The sequence below is a fragment of the Tursiops truncatus genome, chromosome 13 (genome assembly GCF_011762595.2).
Source record: "Tursiops truncatus isolate mTurTru1 chromosome 13, mTurTru1.mat.Y, whole genome shotgun sequence".
NCBI classification, from domain to species: Eukaryota; Metazoa; Chordata; class Mammalia; order Artiodactyla; family Delphinidae; genus Tursiops; species Tursiops truncatus.
The window spans coordinates 74,109,785-74,130,270 of NC_047046.1; the positions used below are offsets into that span (position 1 = coordinate 74,109,785).

Genomic DNA, 20,486 nt, shown 5'->3' on the forward strand with positions numbered 1-20,486 from the left:
TAACCTTACGGGGATTCCCTTATGTGTTATTCATTGTTTTTCCCTTGCTGCTTTTAATATTTGTTCTTTGTATTTAATTTTTGATAGTTTGATTAATATGTGTCTTGGCGTGTCTCTCCTTGGATTTATCCTGTATGGGACTCTCTGTGCTTCCTGGTCTTGAATAACTATTTCCTTTCCCATATTAGGGAAGTTTTCAACTATAATCTCTTCAAATATTTTCTCATTCCCTTTCTTTTTCTCTTCTTCTTCTGGAACCCCTATAATTCGAATGTTGGTGTGTTTAATGTTGTCCCAGAGGTCTCTGAGACTGGCCTCAATTCTTTTCATTCCTTTTTCTTTATTCTGCTCTGCAGTAGTTATTTCCACTATTTTATCTTCCAGGTCACTTATCCGTTCTTCTGCCTCAGTTATTCTGCTATTGATTCCTTCTAGAGAGTTTTTAATTTCATTTATTGTGTTGTTCATCACTGTTTGTTTGCTCTTTAGTTCTTCTAGGTCCTTGTTAAACATTTCTTCTATTTTCTCCATTCTATTTCCAAGATTTTGGGTCATCTTTACTATCATTATTCTGAATTCTTTTTCAGGTAGACTGCCTATTTCCTCTTCATTTGTTAGGTCTGATGGTTTTTTGCTTGCTCCTTCATCTGCTGTGTGTTTCTCTGTCTTCTTATTTTGCTTAACTTACTGTGTTTGGGGTCTCCTTTTCGCAGGCTGCAGGTTCGTAGTTCTTGTTGTTTTTGGTGTCTGTCCCCAGTGGCTAAGGTTGGTTCAATGGGTTCTGTAGACTTCCTGGTGGAGGGGACTAGTGCCTGTGTTCTGGTGGATGAGGCTGGATCTTGTCTTTCTAGTGGGCAGTTCCATATCTGGTGGTGTGTTCTGAGGTGTCTGTGGCCTTATTATGATTTTAGGCAGCCTCTGTGCTAATGGATGGGGTTTTGTTCCTGTCTTGCCTGTTGTTTGGCATAGAGTGTCCAGCACTGTAGCTTGCTGGTCCTTGAGTGGAGCTTATTCTTGGCGTTGAGATGGAGATCTCTGGGAGATTTTTGCCATTTGATATTACGTGGAGCTGGGAGGTCTCTTGTGGACCAGTGTCCTGAACTTGCCTCTCCCACCTGAGTGGCACAACCCTGACGCCTGGCTGGAGCACCAAGAGCCTGTCCTCCACATGACTCAGAATAAAAGGGAGGAAAAAAAGAAAGAAGAAGATAAAATAAAGTAAAATAAAATAAACTAAAGTTATTAAAATAAGAAATAAAAAATAATTATTAAGAAAAAAAATTTTAAGTAAAAAAAAAAAAGGACAGATAGAACCCTAGGACAAATGGTAAAAGCAAAGCTATACAGACAAAATCACACACAGAAGCGTACACACTCACAAAAAGATAAAAAGGGAAAGAACTATATATATCGTTGCTCCTCAGTTTGGGATGATTCGTTGTCTATTCAGGTATTCCACAGATGCAGGTACATCAAGTTGATTGTGGAGCTTTAATCCGTTGCTCCTGAGGCTGCTGGGAGAGATTTCCCTTTCTCTTCTTTGTTCGCACAGCTCCCAGGGTTCAGGTTTGGATTTGGTCCCGCCTCTGCGTGTAGGTCACCTGAGGGCATCTGTTCTTCGCTCAGACAGGACAGGGTTAGAGGAGCAGCTGTTTCGGGGGCCCTGGCTCACTCAGGCCAGGGGGACGGAGGGGTACGGATGCGGGGCTGCAAAGGCCAGCGTGATGTTGCATCAGCCTGAGGTGTGCCGTGCATTCTCCCGGGGAAGTTGTCCCTGGGTCCCGGGACCCTGGCAGTGGCGGGCTGCACAGGCTCCCCGGAAGGGGGGTGTGGATAGTGACCTGTGCTCGCACACAGGCTTCTTGGTGGCGGCAGCAGCGGCCTTAGCATCTCATGTCTGTCTCTGGGGTCCGTGCTGTTAGCCGCGGCTCGCGCCCGTCTCTGGAACTCCTTTAAGCAGCGCTCTTAATCCCCTCTCCTCGCGCACCAGGAAACAAAAAGGGAAGAAAAAGTCTCTTGCCTCTTCGGCAGGTCCAGGCTTTTTCCCGGACTCCCTTCCGGCTAGCCGTGGCGCACTAACCCCCTGCAGGCTGTGTTCATGCCACCAACCCCAGTCCTCTCCCTGCGCTCTACCGAAGCCCGAGCTTCAGCTCCCAGCCCCGCCTGCCCCGGCGGGTGAGCAGACAAGCCTCTCGGGCTGGTGAGTACTGGTCAGCACTGATCCTCTGTGCGGGAATCTCCCCGCTTTGCCCTCCACACCCCTGTGGCTGCGCTCTCCTCTGTGGCTCCAAAGCTTTCCCCCTCCACCACCTGCAGTCTCTGCCCGCAAAGGGGCTTCCTAGTGTGTGGAAACCTTTCCTCCTTCACAGCTCCCTCCCACTGGTGCGGGTACCGTACCTATGCTTTGTCTCTGTTTTTTCTTTTTTCCTACCGAGGTACGTGGGGAGTTTCTTGCCTTTTGGGAGGTCTGAGGTCTTCTGCAAGCGTTCAGTAGGTGTTCTGTAGGAGCTGTTCTACATGTAGATGTATTTCTGGTGTATCTGTGGGGAGGAAGGTGATCTCCGCGTCTTACTCTTCCGCCATCTTGAAGCTCTCCCTCTATACAGCAGGTTCTTACTAGTTATCCATTTTATACATATTAGTGTATATATGTCAATCTCTGGTTGACTTTTAATTAGCATATTCCAAGAAGGGAATATAATCCAACTAGGGATATAAGCATATTTATTTTCTGCTCTCTATGCCACAGCATCAAGTATAACATGGATGCTGTTTGTATTAATATATATTCCTAGCAATAGCTTTGAGATCTGTCACTCTTAATGATTCCTGTTTTAAAATAACCAATGCCCATTGATTTAGGCAGAAAAATTATTGGGATGGATTTAGCACTTGCTTGCTATGAGTTATAGTCAATACCTGACCTATTGAACAGACATTCATACTATTGCACTTTAGGCATACCCACCGAAGTACAAAGTATGCAGAAAGATACAGTGGATGCATATATCAGAAGTGGCTTGCAGACCACCTGTCCTTGTGGGTTATTTTCTGGTGGATTTCCAGAGGGGGTTGGAGGGAAATTGCACACAGTGGTGTGGGTGTCTTGTAAACTATGTGTAGCAGAAGCTGTGGTATCTGAAATATTATCATGGAAATGTCTGGAATTTATAAGAAAATTCCCAAGATACTAAAAGCACTGGATATAAAGGAATTTCTGGATTCCCATGAACAACCAGAGAGCTAATGACAATAAAGGTAGGATATGGCTATATTTGAAAATTCAGCAGACATGAATCTTAAATCTTAAAAACTTATGGTGTGATATAATCTATTTCCTATTTCTCAACAAATATTAGATTTTATAAATTATTCTGAAATTACCCCATGTTCAGATGAATTCAGATCCAGAAAGCAGAGATACCATACCTTAAGAACTTTCAGAAACTACTCACGTAGAGTTATCCCTGTTCTAGGATATATTTATTTAATACTGACCTAACTTCAGACTTTTAGATTTAGCCTTTTGTCTTGTATCTCACTATTGCAATGTATTCTATGGCCTTGTAACTAACTAATATTCTTGGCTTGTCCCTATTTTCTGTTGTGAACCCTGCCTATTTTACACAGCTTCTCCTTGTTACGGCCTGTCTGATGCCCACATGAACCTGATTTTAACTTCCCATGATTTTGTACAGGGAAGAGGAGAAAACATACTTTCCTTCTTCAAGTAAAGCACCTAAAGGTGATTCCAGAGCAATGAGCAAATTTCAAAGACCATACCTTCATTTCCAGAGCTCCTATGATTTTTCTTTTTTCTTGAGAGAAGTGTAATTGGGGAGAAAAATTAATCTTTAGCATGTCACCTTGTCTCCTAAGGTTCATGTCACTCATCTGTATAAAGGTGATCTTAATTTAAATTCTCTAAGTTATACAAATCTATAAAATCTCTAACTATATTAGTAGTTCAATCAAATTTCATTGTGAAGTGGTTCTTCAGGCATATGGTTGTAGGTGGTTTGGTATCTGTGAAGCACTTAGGTAACTGGTTGATAAATATTTGAGTCTGACTTGAATATTAATGCATCATATTCTCAAATATTTAAGAATATTGAATTTGGTTATTTTTGGATGAATTTCACTCTGTACATCCCAAAAGTAATCTATCCCTGGTTTTACCCTTTTAAAAATGATTCTTTCTTTTAAAAAAGATCACAAAAATATGGGGGGATTAATCAAACACCAGTCTTTGGAGTTAGGCAACCTTGCTTTAATACCTGATTACACCACTTAGTGACTCTGAACTTCGGCAAGTCGCTCAATTTTTCTAAGGATACTTCCCCAGTATCATCAGGGGGTGCACATTAAAACCACAATGAGATACCACCTCACATCTGTTAGGATAGCTAATATTTAATAAACAAAATAATGACATGTTAGAGAGGATGTAGAGAGAAGGGAATCCTGGTACACTAATGATGGAAATGTCAATTGGTACATCCATTATTAAAAACAGTGTGAAGTTTCCTCAGAAAGTTAAAAGTCTAACTACCAAATGATCCAGCAATCCCACTTCTGGGTATTTATGCAAAGGACTGAAATCAGCACCTCCAGGAGACACCTGCACTCCCATGTTCATTGCATCATTATTCACAATAGCCAAGATAGAAATACAACCTAAATATACATCGGCAGACTAATGAATAAAGAAAATGTGGTATACACATTCAACAGAATATTATTCAGTCTTAAAAAAAGAAAATTCTTCCATTTGCTATACATGGATGAAACTGGAGGATATTATGCTAAATAAAATAAGCCAGACATAGAAAGACAAATACCTTATTATCTCAAACTCATAGAAACAGGGAATAGAATGGTGATTTCCAGGGGCTGGGGGTAGGGGGCAGTATGAAGATGATGGTCAAGGGCACAAAGTTTCAGTTATGTAAGATACATTCTGACATTGACTATACAGCTTAGTGTCGATATTGTCCTTAAAATTTGTTAAGAGGGTAGATTTTATGTTGAGTATTCTTACCACAAAAATAATTAAAAAATTATAAATCAAGCTTACAAACCCTTAAGTAAAATATATTTGTTGATTGAATATTTATTGATTCAAGTCATTTCTTGCAGTCTGCATGACTTTTCAAATATTTTGTTAATAAAAACAAAAAATAACTGGATGCTAGAAAAGGGAAATTTCCACTGTGCATAGTAGCTTTTTTTGACAATTTCATGTACCCAGATGTCACTGAAGACCAACAGCTATTATAAGACATTGTGAAATATTAGACAAAAACATTGCCCACCTTTTGGCTGGCATCTATGTCCCTTGGAGCTCTTTGGTTGTGAGTTCTGAAGTCCTTATTAACATTTCCCTGTAAGTAAGAGATTAAGAGTAAGAGATTAAGTAAGATGTATAGAAGAGCAAAATGGTTTTTAATCCAACAATTGGCCCCAAGAGATTGTATTTAAACCTACTTAGAAACAATGAATTTTTTAGCCTCTTTAGAAAAAATACTCCATGGTTTGCTTAGTCATTGATTAAGGCAATCTTGTTTGTGATATATAGCAGACTTTAGGTTGCATAAACACACACTTATACACATATGTATACATGCACACACATATTTCTACTGTATTATCAGATTATGTAAGTTATTAATTAGATGGATAGAGAAAATATCCAAGTCCCAGGTTTTATCCAAGAATAGATGTATCGGTATTATTGGGCTGCTGACTTCTGCACTCTCTCAGTTGCCCATCTCTCTAGACACAGAGAGTCCCCAATTCCATCATGCTAGTTCTCTGCTGAACTCAATATGTGATAATCATCCTGTGTAGACTCATCTTCTCCCATCTGGGTCTCAATGAAATTTGATAATTGTGTTACTGTTTTGGGGGAGAGAAAGCCATTTCACAGCACCGTGTGAAAGGGAGCAGTGCATTAACACTTTTGGAGGCTTATGTGTTTGTGGATGAGTTCACTTAAAGAATACAGGGAGAATATATATGTCTGTATGTACGTGTGTGTCTACATATGCTGTCCAGTACGGTAGCCGTCAGCCACATGAGGTTACTGAGCTCTTGAAATGTGGAGAGACTGAAGAACTGAATTTTTTTGTTTTACTTAATTTTAATTTGAACAGCCACCTATGGCTAGTTTCTAAGATGTCAGACAGGACAACTATAGAATTTTTTGAGCTAAATAAACTGTTCTCAGTTTCTTATTATTAGCAATCCTTTTTCTTTTAAGTTTTAGGCCCCAATTTACTACGCATTTATGCTTATATTATTTATTTATTAAGATATAATTGACATATAAAGTAGTTTCTGGTGTACAACATAATGATGAGATATTTGTATATATTTCAAAATGATCAGCACAATATAAAATACTAAATAAGTCCTGGGGATGTAATGCACAGCACGATGACTATGATTAATAATACTTTATTGCACATTTGAAAGTTGCTAAGAGAGTAGATCTTAAAAGCTTTCATCAATATTAGCAATCTTTAAACCTCAGCTGATGACTAATTAAGAGTTATTTTAGATGCAATTCAAACATCAAATGAATAATTGTACTGGGTGACTGAATTCTGCTTCATAGTTAAAATCCTGAAATTCTTTTGCTCAGATTATGAAATGGGCACAGAATTTAAATCAGACAAATCTGGTTTGAATTCCAGCTTTCTAGCTTAGTAGCTGAGTGTCATATCTACAGGTGGGTCACTAACGTCTGTAACCCTCAGCTTCTTTGGTCAAACAAGGCCAGTAATTCCAATCTCATAGGACTGCTGTGAGGATTAAAGAAAATAATATGTATGAAGTCCCTAATGCAGTGCCTGGCTCATGAAATTGATTTTCTACAAATGTTATGTCACCTCTCTATGTAGTTATACAACATGCAACTGAGTCATGTTTAATTCACCTTTTCACCTCTTTAGTATTGAGGATGGGAAAATAAAAAAAATATAAAAACCTGTTAAATTAGTTTTACTTCTCCAACTGTGACTTTTAATTTGATCATGAACTATCCAGGTATATCCTAAGATTGGGGAAACCAGGAGATAGAGAATAAGGATTTACAGTTACAGAGTACAGATTTGAATCTTGCAAATACATCCACTGCCACTAGCAATAATGCTACTGTCAACCCCAGAATGTGCTTGTCATTGAGTCTTTGAAGACTTGTGCCTGTGCTGATGTGGATACAGAAGTCCTTCCTCCATTTGGGTTCCTCTCCAGCAGGAATATATCAGGTTTAGTGGAGGCAAATTGATTTTCAGGAAGAGTTCAGGTAAACAGCATTGTGGTAGCCGCTGCCCAGAATCAACCGTAGGAGGATAGTCTTTTTAAATCAGAAAGATATTTCTTGAGCAAAATTCTGAGTAAGGAACACTGAAAGGAGACTCTGTTTTCTGTTACCTAATAAATTTAGTGCTCTAAGTATGCTGATACCCAACATGAGACTTGAACACAAATTTCCGGCTTATGTATATTTTCCACTTATTCTTGTTTTTTTTTTTTTTTTTTTGCAGTACGCGGGCCTCCCACTGTTGTGGCCTCGTTGCGGAGCACAGGCTCCGTACGCGCAGTCAGCGACCATGGCTCACAGGACCAGCCGCTCCGCGGCATGTGGGATCTTCCTGGACCAGGGCACGAACCCGTGTCCCCTGCATCGGCAGGCGGACTCTCAACCACTGTGCCACCAGGGAAGCCCCTCCACTTACTCTTGACACTAAGTTCTAGTCCACAGATCTACACCCTAAATGTGCTTAAAAGAAAACAGTTCAGAAATTTTAGTCTAAGTGATATATTCCTGTGTTCCCTGAACAACCTGAATTTCCTTGTAGTTGAAAATCAGAAGTATAAAATATAATCTTGTTTTATAGTATCTAGTTATATGCTGCTTTCCTTGGAAAGGACTGTTAGTTCTATATTTCTTTGGATAACTCCAAAACCTAAGTGCTAACTCCTCGCACGGGACTCTCTTTGAAACCATTTGGCATAAAACAGATTTGTTCAATGAATCTCATAGACTCACAAGACATTTGACTAGGTCAACAAAAACATAATATTTTTATGCTGGAGGAACGGTGCTTTTCATCACTGGGTCTAGACTTATTTTACCAGTAAAGATGTATTAGTAGTTAGTGGCTATTTACAGAAGCAGACCTTCATTGACATTTGCAAAGGTGTGTCTAAGCAGACAGTTCCAGTTGACTTCAAAATGCAATGTGGCCCCATGGTGAATTGCTGAATGATCAACCTCACCTCCTCCACCAAGGTGACTTTTATGTAAACATCCTGGACTTCTTCTGAGGAGGCCTGACCTGCAGGGAACCTGCCTGTCTAATTCCGACGCTTTGCAAAATTACATAATGCAAAGCCCCTTGCTTATTTTAAAAACAGTGAGTATAATTAGTCTTGAAAATCAATGTTTCCACTCATCAGGATGACAAAATAACTTGTTAAGAAGCGTGCTTAATTTACATATCCAAGAGTCCACAAAAGCTTTAGCTACCATTTGTTTGATTATATCCTTTTAGGAGAAAAAAAAATACAGTTCATTGGCCGGCTGCCACTCTCTAAAATATAAGAGGTAATTAGAACCATACTGTTGTCATGTTTTCATAGCAAAATACAATCTGCTTTCAGAGAGAATATGCCATTATCTTATCTGTAGCTCCTTTACTCATAATTATTAAGATATTTATGCTTATGGATGAAATTAATAAAATATGAATTGAAAATGGACTTCATATATAATATCTTGTGAATAACAACAAAAATTTTGGAAATTAAAAATATTATGTATACATATGTATATATGTAAAAATACTTTTTTGTGTAATAAAGGACAAAAATAATGTGCAATAATAAAATGGTTTTTTTTAACATAATGCCAGTGACAAATCCTTAACTATTTTTTTAAGTGATATGAAACAACAGTAATTTAAAGAATTTTACTTATATTGGAATTGTACCATTATTACAATTTTTTTTTTTTTTTTTTTTTTTTTTGCGGTACGCGGGCCTCTCACTGCTGCGGCCTCTCCCGCTGCGGAGCACAGGCTCCGCACGTGCAGGCTCAGCGGCCATGGCTCACGGGCCCAGCCGCTCCGCGGCACGCGGGATCCTCCTGGACCGGGGCATGAACCCGTGTCCCCTGCATTGGCAGGCAGACTCCCAACCACTGCGCCACCAGGGAAGCCCCCACTATTACAATAATTTGATGGCCAAGAGCAAAAACCTACGAAACTTATGAGAAAGTATGAAAAATCTAAAGGAAGGAATAAACTTTTGTGTCTATTACTTCTGTATTTCTACATTTATCTTTGGATGTGGGTTACTATTTTTTTTTTTCATTTTAAAACAAAGCTCCTATGACATTTGTTTATACCCCTAAGAAACAAAGTAATATTATTCCCCTAAGAAACAAATTAATATTAATCTGTTTAGTTTTCAATCATCATGTTCAGTTCACTCAAATCTTTTGTGGATAGTAATTCTTCTTCAATCATCTAATTCCCCAAACCAAAAATGTTGCATGCCTTTAAAATTTTCCCAGTAATAAATATATTTGTCAAGAAACTGGAATATTTGAAATTATTGACACCAGTGCATTCTTTCCCAGTTGATAGATCTACCTGGGAAGAAGTTCATTACAAGAAATTAGTTTTAGTTGCATGATCTTGGAATCAAGGATGATAATTTTTTGGCATCTGGATAAAATAGCATCATAATATGGTGCTATTTATAATGGAAACTATGAATTTAATTACATTTAAGATCAATAAATACTTGTTGAATAGATGCTGTGAGCTGGCCTCCTGTGTTCCAGACACTATTCTAAGGGCTGAAAAAACCAGTGATGAATAAGACCTAAATGGTCACTTCCCTTACAAAGCCTACATTTTAACAAGGAAAAGAGAAGACCAAAAATTTATAAATAATTTACTGTAGGGGGAGTACAGTACTTGAAAATATCTAGTAGAAGGAGCTGGGCTTTTCCAGAGGCCCTTTAAATTTTCCCTGAGGATATTAAATGTAAGCCAAAGACTGAAGGATTGTAGGAGTTTAAGAAAGATACTTATTTTACCTTTGCTTTTTCTTGGTTTAGTTGGTTTTTTTTAATGTTTTATAGCAAATGTTGCATTATTTTATGTTTAAATTACTATTTAGCCTACTCAATAATACTAGTAGCTTAATAATACTTTTGGATTATTTGAATTCACTAATTAAACATGATAAAAATGAATTTAGTATCTGAAGTTTGGAGAATGCATAAATCTTTCTAAATAGAATGTGTATAGCACAATGTTCTCACATCTTACAAGTACCTGAGGAAAAAGGAAAGGGAACCAAATGATTTAAGAAGTAATTATTCTACAGTAAGCCTTTCCTAGGAATTATAGCATCAGGATAAAATAGCAAAATGACAAATGTTATTATTTTTATAAATGTACATATCATACATTTATATATAAATTATGTGGATTATAATTTATATATTATAAATGTATAATATAATAAGCACAAATATTACTTCTATTTTACAGAAACTTTCCATAGATCATATAGATGGGAATTGGAATAAACAAGCTCAGGGAAATGAGGACCAATTTTCCATTTCCAATTAATAAGTCAATGATATCATATATGTGGAATTTTCACTACATGCATGGTTCTATATTGTTTTATAAGAAATTAAAAATAAGTTACAAATCCATTTTTCTATATATTCTACTTATGATTACCCTTATATTACAATTAGGTTAATTCATTTTATCAACCATTAGATTGTGCCTATTTTGTGGTAGGCCTTGATACACCAAGAATCTAAACCCTAATACAGTCCACAGAGACCTAAAAAGAGTCAGACACATACTGATTATACACATAGTTCAGGAATGAGCAAAAACGCTGGCTTTTGTAATCTCATTTGATCCTGAAAGAAAACAAGGTAAACAAGAGAGATATTTTTAATCACATTCATTTTTAAAGGGAAGCTGAAATGACTTCCCTATTACCGTGCATTTTGTAAATTATAGATGTGGCTTATTGCAGCCACAGATTAGAGGGACTCACAAAGCTGAATAAAAATCACTTGAATTAGGTCCAAAAATCAAAATAAAATCTAGAATTTGTAGTTGAAGTTTTTATCTAGATAACGGCCCCTCATGTAGCTTCTCCCAATTCCCCACTATAAAAACAATTAAAAAAAGAAAAAGAAATGGGAAAGAGATGAACATTAAGTGGCAATTAGCTACTGCCAACATCTGGGGCTGGAGGAGAAATTCATTGATTATAAGATGTATGGATTTCAATTAACAATGATAATCAGAAGTTATCATTCGTTCATTATTAAATGTTTATTGTAAGCCATTTTGTTCTCTCTTGAAAGAGACGTAGTGATATGACTTAGTTTTTTTCCCTCTACTGTTCTGGATCTGGTTTTAAAAAAAAATACCAACATCTATGCTGAGCAGAAAAATGGGCCTCTAGTCTTTCTTTCTGAAAAGGTCAATATGAATAGTCATTTTCAACTTTGCAGAGATTGCCACAGAAGGGCAAAGAGTATGAATGAGTGTTGATTGCATTGTAGGGGGAGTGGGCACTAATCCCGACATGGAGGTTGTAACACCAGGGATAAAGTGAGTGGAAGCAGAAAAAATAATGGGTTTGTTTGGTTTGTTTTTGTTCTCTACTATTTCACATCACCTTAAAGACAAGCACTAATACAAGCACTTAATAATAATATGAGATAATATTTCTGTCCAGCAATGTTTAACATGTTATATGCTCACTCATCTCATTCAGGTCACATATGTGGGTATGCCCTATAGTCCAGCCCTGTCATTACAAATAAAAATTAGATCAGGTTCAGAAACATCTCTCTTTCTGTTATAAAACGCTTGCATAATTCTAGTAAAACGCAAGTGGGTATAAGCAGGGACAAGGGGAATTTATATACTCTGAATGTATCACATCTTAACAGATTGCTTCTTACTCTAGAGGTAAGTAAACATATAAAAACACCCTTGAATTCTGCTTCTGCTTAAGATGCAGAAAGCTTCAAGAGAGTATCATTTTCAAACTAACAATGAAAGAAAAAAGCCAGGTAATCTACAAAATCATTACTTTTTTATTGAGCTCACCAGAGAGTTAAAGTCAAGTCAAGTAAACTACATCCCCATGAGAGACAATACTTTTCAGTGAGAACTGGGGCACAGGAACTCTTATCTTAGAGAATAGAAGATGTGAATGCCATACAAACAAGTAAGAAAAAAGTTGGCTAGAACTGTAACACATTATGAAAGAAGAAACGTGGGCTAGCATCAGATTAGAATAGCTAAAACCCCCTGACCCAAGGGGAGTTTATGCTCGCTTACCATCTTTTTTGAGTAGCTCTCCAACAGGTGCTCACGAGAAAGGCTAGGGGTATGGTGGGAGACAAGAGGGGCCCCATTTGGTGGTACAGGTATGGGAGGTGACTGAGTACTGCTGGGGCACAGATGCAAAATCCTGCCAGATTTCCTTGATCATTCACTGCTATGAAGCATAAACTTTAAAACCCTAGGATATCAGTAGCAATCACTCAACTCCAAGGGCTGATTAAAAATTCATTAACTCTGAGAAAGAAACAGAAGCAAAAACCCCTCTGTCTTTGGATGAGGATAGAAAGACCTCTCGCTCAGGATACTGGCAAAGATCAATTGCTTTGAGAAAAACTTTCTGCATCTGGGAGGGGGGCAGGACACCATGGCGGGTTCAGGATTCCGCATCCATTTCAAGCAAAAATTTATAAATAATTTACTATGGGGGAGTACAGTACTTGAAAATACCCAGTAGCAGGAGCTGGGCTTTTCCTGCTAACCCTGGAGGAGGCTCAGGGGCCTAAGACAAATCACAGATACACGTCTGAGCGCGCTGACAAAGCTTCATCCCCAAGGGTCAGATAAACAGAGGCTGCCTAAGGTAGAGGCTGAGCAGGCAACAAAAATAGATCTGAGTGAAAGCGCTCCCACTGGGAAAGGAGCAGAGCAAGCAGAGAGAACCTCTCTGCAGCAGGCGCTCAGGGACTACTGAAAGCTGAGGGTGGAGCCAGAAAAATGAGAACCCACCCACCCACCCCTACACCAAGCCCTGCTCTAAGTACAGGAAGAGCAGAATTGGAAGAACAACAGAACTGAACAGAACAATATCAACAGTGAAACCCAAACCCACATCAACTCCAGATGTTTTTGGAATTGGATCTCTGTATATAATACATTTCTGGCTGCTTTTAATATGTTATTTGCTTTTGGTTTTCAAGAGTTTGACTATACAGTTGTCTCTGGGTATCTGCGGGGGGATTAGTTCCAGGACCCCTGGTGGATACGAAAATCCGTAGATGCTCAAGTGCCTAATCTCAAACTGTGTAGCAGAGACAGCTCTCTGTATCGTGGATTCCAAACCCATGGATTCAACCAACCGCAGATTGAATCCCGACAGCTGACTATGTCCAGGTTTTTGTTTTTTCTTTGTTTTTGTTTTATTTTGAATTCTGATTAAAATTTGCTGAGAGTTTTGCATCTGTGGATCAATGTTTTCTCTATTTCAGAAAGTCCTCAACCATTTTCTTTTTCAAACATATATTGTTTTCTGTGCACCTTATTTTCTCCCTTTATCTTCTGGGAATCCAGCGATAAGAATGTTAGACTGAAAGTACTGACAACAGATATCAGATGCTTTTTTCTGTGTTTTTAAACACTTTGTATCACTTTGCCTTTTAGTTTGGACTGGCCCATCTTCAAGTACACTGATTCTAAACAGTCTTCTATTTAATCTACCAGATAAATTCTCATATGTGATATTATTTTTTAAATTTTTAGCAATTCTACATGGTTCTTTTCTAGAGTTGTCACACTTCTGGAATTACCATCTCTTCATGAATGTTATCTACTTCTTCCAATAGATCCTTCAGCATTTTTTTTTCATAGTTGTTTAAAATCACTGTCATAGGGCTTCCCTGGTGGCGCCGTGGTTGAGAGTCTGCCTGCCGATGCAGGAGACTCGGGTTCGTGCCCGGTCCGGGAAGATCCCACGTGCCGCGGAGCAGCTGGGCCCATGAGCCATGGCCGCTGAGCCTGCGTGTCCGGAGCCTGTGCTCCGCAACGGGAGAGGCCACAACAGGAGAGGCCCGAGTACCACAAAAAAAAAAAAATCACTGTCATAATTTCAACAACGGAGCCATCTCCAGGTGTGTTTCTACAGAGTATTCCTTATCTTGTCTATATGTCATATTTTCTATTTTCGTTCATGTATATTTTGTAATTTGTGATTACATGCTAGCATTTTCATATAAAAATGTAGACAATAAATCAAATGATACTTATCTTCTGCACATCCATCTGATCTATAGTTTACCTGGGTCTGGGCTTTGTTGCTTATTTAATCTGAGTCAGTTCACCACTGATTTCAAATATTTTGAGAGCTGGATGGAGACGTTCCTATCTGCAGGGCATGAGGCTAAGAACTGGCGGCACAGCAATCTGGCCTATGCTTCACAGCTGAGCCACCTGAGAGATCTCTTCCTACTTCACAGCCTGGCTGCTAGGTTTCTGGGTCACTGGAGTGTCCCCTTTGCTCCCCACCCTGCTCCTTGACTTCTGTGCCTACAAGAGATCTCCGCAGTCCTGCTGTCTCTTCCTTCAGAAGGCAGCCTCCCTGCGCTCTGTGGTGGCTCCGAATGTCTCCTCATTTCTCTCAGTTCTACTTCTGTGCCTCCAGCCTTTGGTTTCTGAAATGCTGGGCGGTATCTGGGATTTCTCACAGTTCTCTCACCCTGCCTCCAGCCTTTGGTGATTAAAAACCTGATTCCTTTAGGTGACCCCCTTGCTCTAAATGTTCAAGTCTCAGCTTTTGGCAGTTGATGGGGGGCTTGGGTGGATGTTTTCTAAACATCCCTTCCTCACTCTTTTCATAGCAAAAACCCCAGAGCATCTTTGACAGATGTCTACCCGATCGCCTGCCCTCCCACCACTTCTTATAGGTGATTGCTCTGCAATGGGGAGGGGGACACAGGTGCCCTAGGGAGACTCTTTCTGAGCTCTCCTTCTGTGTCCCAGCTGCTGACACACTACTCCCAAGTGGTTGGTGAAGCTGTGTGGGAAAACGGTGTTTGAGTGCAGACGTGCTCTGTGGTGGGCATCCTTGCCATTCCAAAATGACTTAGCCCACATGTTAATGTTAAAAGTTCATCCGTTTTTACCTTATCGTAATCTGTGATGGACTCCTCTTCTGTCTGCTCTTTTGCCAGCGATAAGCTCAGCTGTGGGTTTTATATCTCCTGTAAAGGATTTGCCACTTTTTGGAATTAGGTCCTTTAGGATTCTTTGAGACCTCAGCAAACTATTGCTTCTGTCTCTTGTGCTTGCTTGTTTTACTTTGAATAGCTTCTTTTCACTAGATCTTTTTCATCTCTAAGGATTTACTAGAAAGTACCATCCTTCACTACCACATGCAATTACTACTCTCTACATGCCATATTCCATTACCTTACTTAAAAGTTGTTTTTCTTCATAGTCTTTTCACTCTGTGAAGTCATGTTATTTATATATTTGCCTACTGGTTCATTATCTAAGTTTCTCCCCCAGAATATAATCTATGTGAGGGAAGGCACTTAAGACTATTATAGTTTCAACATACAAATTTTGGGAGGGACACATTTTACTCCATAACAAGTACCTTTTATTTCACTGGCCATTAGGGTCTTTCTTTAGAAGTGCTGCTTCAAGTGTTTTGCCATTTTCTTATTGGATTTTCTGCTTTTCTTTTATTGATAGCTCTTTATAAATTCTGCATATCTGTGCTTTGTTAAATATATGTATTACCGATATCTCTGTCTTATCTGCGGCTTGCCTTTCACTCCTAAATGCTGTCTTTTGATAAATGGATGCTTTATTTTTAAGTAGTCAAATTTATTAATGTTTCTCTTTGTGTTTGTTTTCTATTTAAGAAATATTTTCCAGGCTTCCCTGGTGGTGAAGTGGTTAAGAATCCGCCTGCCAATGTAGGGGACACGGGTTTGAGCCCTGGTCTGGGAAGATCCCACCTGCTGTGGAGCAACTAAGCCCGTGCGCCACAACTACTGAGCCTGTGCTCTAGAACCTGTGCTCTAGAGCCTGTGAGCCACAACTACTGAGCCTGTACGCCACAACTACTGAAGCCTGCATGCCTAGAGCCTGTGCTCTGCAACAAGAGAAGCCACTGCAATGAGAAGCCCGCGCACTACAATGAAGAGCAGCGTCCGCTCGCCGTAACTAGAGAAAGCCTGTGTGCAGCAACAAAGACCCAACGCAGCCAAAAATGAATAAATAAGATAAATACATTTATTAAAAAAAGGAAATATTTGGCTATCAAGTGAATGACAATTTTTTCCTGTTTATTCTAAAGGCTTTATTGCTTTATCTTTCTCATTTAATCTGCAACCCACTTAAAATTGATTTATATATACAATGTGAGGGAGATGTCAAGAATCCTACAACATATACTGAAAATAGTAGCATTTCCTTATTTCTCTGCAATGTCATATTTGTCAAAGATCAGATGACCATATATGTTGGCGTCTGCTAACCAGGGAAGCTTAGCTGATTTTTATTTTCCAGAGATTTTTCTGGAGGTTGGTCACATAGATACGGCTGACTGCCCATGGGATTGACCTTAGTTCCAGCCCCTACAGAAGTTCAGGTGAAACCATGGGGCCCAAAGTTCCTGCCATAAATCACACTGTTAGCATAGACAATCTGGTGTGGCCTACAGTCCCCAGGTAAAAACAAAAACACTTCTCTCACTTAGGACATCCCAAGAATTTACAGGTTACCTCCCAGGAGCTTGGGGCAAAGGGCCAAACTTTGCTTTGGGCAAGGTTAATCCTTTAATGCACAGTTCCGTATAGGCTTTCATTCAATTGGGTAATACCAATTGTGCAGCACATAGACATACGTGCTTATTTCTCCATTTTTTTTTGCATGCTGATTTTTTTTTGCATGCTGATCTATAATAAACAATAATACAGAAATATGGCAAGTTGACACAATAGCTTCCTGATTTTTGGAACAATTTACCATTTCATTCCCTCATTCTTTTTATTTTTCTTCAATGGTTTCAAGCTTTCAACTAATCAAATGCAATTTTAATAGAATGTAATTTTAATAAAATTTTAATTTTAATAAAATCTAATTTTATTAGTTGAAAGATTGAAATCACTTCAGAAAAATATGTTAGTAATCAACATTTAAGGGAAATTTGCAGAAAAATATTAACAAATGATACTTAGAATTCATTTGGACACAGGTTTTTATTTGAAGAGTCAAGCAAAGAAATCTATTATTTTTACCACTTTTCCAATTTGCATTAGAACTATTATTTATGGCAATTAGAAGATAATGCATTTTAAATATATACAAATCATAGAAAAGATAATAAAATCTTTTATATTGGTGTCATTATCACTTATATCCCCTAATTTAGTCATAGCCAATGATATTAGTAGTTATTTTGGAACTAGGTATCTAATTTATTAGTCATGAAGCACATTTTCTCAACTGTGAGTATTTTCGTGTTATTTGCATTGTATTTTGTACACTTTACTCTGTGAAAAGAAATTTGAAATGAGAACTAACCAGATAATCAGATAAAAGTCTGTATCAAAGATAAGGAGATATTGTTAGGATATCTGACAAAACATTTCCAGTTTGGTTTTCTTCCAAATTTACTAACGTACTCTATGAGAGTAAATGTATAATGTCTCATTTGGATATACTATCACACAATTCATGAATGATTTTCAGCATATAGTTTCACTACATAAGAACTGTCAAGTTATTCTTTGCCTTCTAAGAGCAAGAGTTTCTTCAATTAATGAAATGCTTAATAGATACTGCTTCCTACCCTGGATGAAAAACCTAATCTAAAATACAACCGTTATAAACAGCTGAAAAGGTTAGGGAACCAGGAGGAAAGTCAATAAAGGACAAGAATACATTTAGACAGATCTTGATTTTGGAAGGGAAAATTGTCCTAATGGATCCAGAACTGGAAATAGAGAGGGAGGATTATCCTTAGAATGATTTTCTGGACTAGAGGCTGAAGCCAGTTTGCAAGTTAATTTGATCTGCGTTCTGAGCTGATGCAACCTACTTTTATGATTTAATTTGTAAATACTCTACACTGAGTACATTCTCATAAAAACAGCCTTCACCCTCTCAAATGGCATCAGTATAAACTCAGAACTAGCAGGTATTTAAAAGTATTAGCAATGAAGCACAAATTCCCTTTGGATGAATAATCTGATGAACTGGTATTTTGGAAAATAAATTCTATCATCTAAATACTACAAAATTTAAAAATTCTCTTATTTTTAAACAACTAAAATGGACATATCATCAGTGCAAGATTGGTTGGTTAAAAGTCTTATATATTGGGTTTAGGGGACTGTCTCTATGGCACAAAGTCCGTGGTACAAAATCTGGTACTCATGGTTATCACACAGATTCCAGTTCTGTTTAAAAGAAGTACCAAGACATTTTCCTTACCAAAATATGGATATCCTAACTACTCCTTGAATAAAAGAAACCATAATCTAGCATTTGTAAGAGTTTTTGCTATTTCACAATTCTCATTTAAATGATACTTATTGTTATTGATTTTGATTTGCATTAGTTATGTTCCTGTATGCAGAGGGTGATGTTTTTGGTGACATAAAAAGGAATCAAATAGGTCTGAGTCTTCTGGTAGGTAGCAGTCTGAGATCAGTAATTCTAATATTAACAGATGTGGAAAAGATTACTTGAACATGAGTAAACATAAAATACCACTAAAACCTCATTAATTTGGTCATAACCTTCAGAATTTATCAATATTTGAACAGAATGCATTAATGTTTACTTTTGATAAATACATTTTTTTCTTCACACAACTAAGGATTAAAAACTAAATTCTGATGGAAATGCAACATAATATTTTAGACACATTAATTTACATAAGTGATACACTTAGGAATAGTTAATCCACAAGATTTTTTAAATAAGAAATTGTAAATCTTTTTTTTTTTTGATCTGAAAATGCTCAGATTGTTCAACATTAAGATAACTACCCCCAATCTTATGATATCTTCTTTTTTTCTATTTATTTATTTATTTATACAGCAGATTCTTATTAGTTATCTATTTTATACATATTAGTGTATATATGTCAATCCCAATCTCCCAAGATATCCTCTGGAATGTATCTTATTTCAATCTTTTTTTTTTTATAACGTGGGAAAACTTCTGAAATTTGTAGTTCTGCTATTTGTTCTCCTATTGGAGAACCAATACAACCCTGTACAAGGACTTATGTACAGGATTTTATCTGGTGATTTATCTAAAGGAGAAGAATTGAAGGAGTCAGGAGAGTGAGATTATCAGAATTATCAGATTATGTGATTTTAAAATGTATGTTCAAATTCAGACTAATTTCAGACAAGTTAGAAAAAGGAATTCATTTGTTTAATTTGTAGTACTTTTTTTTCCAAATCTTTTTTTTTATACTATCAGATATTGGAACATAAACTAACTGCTAATAAATATTCTCTAAAGTAACAGACTAAGCACAACCTTACTTGCAAAGGCCATACAATTAAGGTACTCATTTTCATCCCAACATTGTAGGAATGTACATAAAATAATTTATGTATTATTTGGGTAAAATATTTTCCAAACCTGCATTTATTTAGGAAATTCTACTTTTTCGAATAACCTTGTCAAATGACCTGAACATCTGAGAGGAGTCTAATTTTACGTATATTTAACCTGTAGTTTAGCAACCAACATTTACATTAAAATGTTATTTCAAAAAGAATCCATTATTTAAGTTCATGTATTTGTGTATTTCATGGGAGGATTAGATAAAAAAAAATCTCTATGGCAATACCTACTTCAGAGAGCATGACATATTTAGATCTGGGGAATGAGCTTCCAAATGTAGTACAAACATCTATGAATTTTTCTCAAAAAACTTATTGAAAATATTCACCTTTCTTGTAGAATCAAACAAGATCTAAGAAAAATCAGAACCCTAAATATACAGAGGAAGTTGCAGTTGTATCTAGGAGAAATTATTAATCACCCTTAGACAGTTTTTGACAAACACACAAAGTAGAATTTTAAAAATTTTCATTGGACTCTTGTCCAATGAAAATTGGACAACTTATATGATCAACTTATATTCAAAACATAATTCTAAAGTCATCCCATAGAGTTGTCAGGATAATGTGTGTATATTTTGAAATTACAGAATGTAGGTTATAAAATGAATGTATATGCATGTCCCTTAGGATGCAATCAAAGGCCAATTTTCCTACAAATTTTTTGTGATTTTAGGAAGCAGTGAAAATTTGATATTCTAAAACAGCTCCTACAGATACACTGAAATAGATCACTGTAGCC

The 20,486-nt window shown here is 37.4% G+C and overlaps 1 long non-coding RNA gene across 1 annotated transcript in view; it reads right to left on the bottom strand.

The window, feature by feature from the left end:
- LOC109550294 (uncharacterized) overlaps positions 1-20,486 on the bottom strand; it is a 432,204-nt gene that overhangs the window by 38,168 nt on the left and 373,550 nt on the right. The window contains exon 7 of the long non-coding RNA XR_004521593.2: positions 5,316-5,384. This is a non-coding gene — a long non-coding RNA (uncharacterized lncRNA). The remainder of the gene's footprint in view (positions 1-5,315; positions 5,385-20,486) is intronic.